This window comes from Silene latifolia, chromosome 10 (assembly GCF_048544455.1).
Source record: "Silene latifolia isolate original U9 population chromosome 10, ASM4854445v1, whole genome shotgun sequence".
In the NCBI taxonomy this organism is placed as follows: domain Eukaryota; kingdom Viridiplantae; phylum Streptophyta; class Magnoliopsida; order Caryophyllales; family Caryophyllaceae; genus Silene; species Silene latifolia.
This window is the reverse complement of record NC_133535.1, coordinates 81,534,698-81,537,526: the sequence shown is the minus strand read 5'-3', so window position 1 is coordinate 81,537,526 and position 2,829 is coordinate 81,534,698. Positions and strand designations below refer to the sequence as shown.

The 2,829-nt window shown below is 39.1% G+C and overlaps 1 non-coding gene across 1 annotated transcript; it reads left to right on the top strand.

Moving 5' to 3' along the window:
• Positions 1–381: 381 nt before the first annotated feature.
• LOC141610060 (small nucleolar RNA R71) lies at positions 382–488 on the top strand. The gene has a single exon (XR_012527954.1). It is a non-coding gene; the product is annotated as a small nucleolar RNA R71 (small nucleolar RNA).
• The last annotated feature ends 2,341 nt before the right edge of the window (positions 489–2,829 follow it).

Below are 2,829 nucleotides of genomic sequence, written 5' to 3'. Positions count from 1 at the left end.
TCATGACCCAAGGTTCCACAATTCTCACATATCCCGCTTGGGATTGATGAGGATGCCGTCATGGCATTGACATGATGCTTTGATGATTTTGAGTTTTCCTCAAGTCTAGCCATAGCTTGTTCAAACTTCAAGTTGATTGTGTCAATGTGAGCACTAAGTTGAGCACCCAATTGAGTAACGGTGTCCACTTCATACTTTCCTCCTCTAGTAGCTTTGCGAGGCCTACTATATTGTGAATTATGGACCGCCATTTCCTCAATCTTGTTCCATGTTTGATTGTCATCAACTTCGGTGAACATTCCATTTGATCCCATATTGAGAATGTTCCTAGAATCTTCATATAAACCATTCCAAAATTGTTGCACTAAAAACCATTTGCTAAGTCCATGGTGAGGACATGAGCGACAAATACCTTTAAACCGCTCCCAAGCTTCATACAAAGATTCTTCATCCCTTTGCTTAAAACCCGTAATTTGAGCTCTTAGCATATTGGTCTTTTCCGGTGGGTAGAATTTTTTGTAGAAGGCTAGAGCTAGCTTCTTCCAAGAATCTATTCCAAGGGTGGCCTTATCAAGGCCCTTCAACCATTGCTTTGCGGTGCCGATTAACGAAAAAGGAAATAAGACCCATCTTATTTGGTCTTGAGTCACGCCCGTTTGAGAGATAGCTTCACAATAATCGCAAAAGGTTTCCATATGAGAATGAGGGTCCTCACTAGGCATTCCCCAGAATTGGCTCCTCTCAACTAGTTGGATGAAGGCGGACTTGGCAATAAAGTTTCCGGTAAGATGTTGTGGGGTAGGAGTACCATTTGGTAAATCCTCCTCGGTGGGTATAGAGTGTGACGAGAATTTAGGCATTGTAGGTGGATTTTGTGTGGTATTGTTTAATGGGTTCTCTTCTCCTTCTATTGCGAAAGGATTGACAAACTCACTAGTGGGTTGAACAACTTCACCAACACCTCCCAAATTCCTCCTAACAAGTCTCCTATTATTCGTCAAGGTTCTTTCGATTTCACGGTCAAAAGGTAACAAATCTCTTTGTAACCTTCTAGACATGCAAAATATCAAACAACTCGAAAACAATTAGAACAAACCTTGAGGAGTTTTACTTCCCAAGGTGAAAAAGACACAACTAAAAACAATAAAAGAAATCTTAAATCAATTAAACACCGTCCCAAGACAACGGCGCCATTTTTGATCGAGTCCATTTCGTTTCACAAATTAAGCATATGTGGTCGTTGGTCAATGGTCGATACAAAACACAATTTATACTTCACAAACAACTCTACAATTAGTAAAGCGGCAAGTAAAGGTCGGATCCCAAGGGACGGGTATTGAAATGAGAATTCTATTGTAACTAGTAGTGTCTAAGGGGTGTCACAAATTGGGTTGATGTAGAAGGTTACTAAACTAAAATAGCAATGAAAATAAACTAGTAAGATGAATAAAATAAGGGGTGTAAACAATTGATTAAAGGCACTAGGGTGTCATGGGTTCATAGGGGATTCATTGGATATGATCATACAAACATGTTCTCAAATTATAAGCAAGCAATTATTGTTGTGATGGATTGAGTTGGGTTATATCTTACAATCCTAGGAAAGTTTGGGTCCCGGAGCCGAATCGATTAGATTGTACAACACCTACAAGTCGACTTAATCTTTCCTACTCAACACATGCATGGTCTAACAAGACTCGAGTTGGGTTATGTCTTACAAGTCAAGTTGAAGGGATAGAAGATGATAGTAAATGCAAGGATTCATAGGCTTAGCATTTCATCAAATATAACATGTGCATGTATTAAGATCAAAACAAGCAAGCAAATAAGATATGAAAGCATATTAATTTAAGCATGAATCATTCCCCATGTTGGTTTCCCTAATCACCCATTAAACCCTAGCTAAGAGACTACTCACTCATTATCATATTGATCATGCTAGAAAGGTTGTCAATCATACTAACATAATGAAACATGATGAATAAATGAAAGTAATTAGCAATAATTAAAAAGGGATAAGAGATTATACCTACTAATGATTCCAATAATAAAGCAAGAATAATAGAAGTACTTGAATCCTAGATTGAGAGGTTGTCAATCTCCCAATAATAACCCAAATAATCTTCAATTACCCAAAATAAAGTAAGAACAAGAGAGAGATTAAAGAACTAAAACTTGGATTAAAACTTGATTAATATTTGATTACAATATTGAAGAGAGATTTGATTGATATTAACTACACTAATTATTGATAAGAAGAACATGCTCCTCTAATTAGACTAATGGGGTATTTATAGTGAAAATTAGGGAGGATGCATTAGGGTTAACTAAGGGCTAAACTAGTAATTACACTTTTTAAGTTGAGCAAGGAGACTCCGGTATTCTCCGAGAGAAGGGCTTCTCTTATCGTGGCTTGAAGAATGAAAACGTGCTGTACTGAAATCCGTGCGGATGGGAGTCGGGACGGCCGGATCTGGGCTGGAGGATCCGAGCGGATCCTTGGGCAAGACACTCGGATTGGCGAGGGGGAATCCGAGCGGATTCCTTTGCGGGACGCTCGGATTGGGCTTGGGCGGACGGACGGATTGTGTACAATCCGTTCGGATTGTATGGCAGCATCTTTTCTTCTTCTTTTCTTCCCTTTTCTTCATGAATTCCTTGGGGATTTCCTTGGGGACTCAAGGATCCTTTTCTCAACAATGCTCTTCTACTATGCTATGTACAAAGGCCTTCTAGTCTTGTCTCTCCTTGATGCTTGGTCATTGAATATGATCAATTTAGCCTTGTTTTGCCATGAAAATGCAAGATTCTTACTCCTTTCCTACCAAG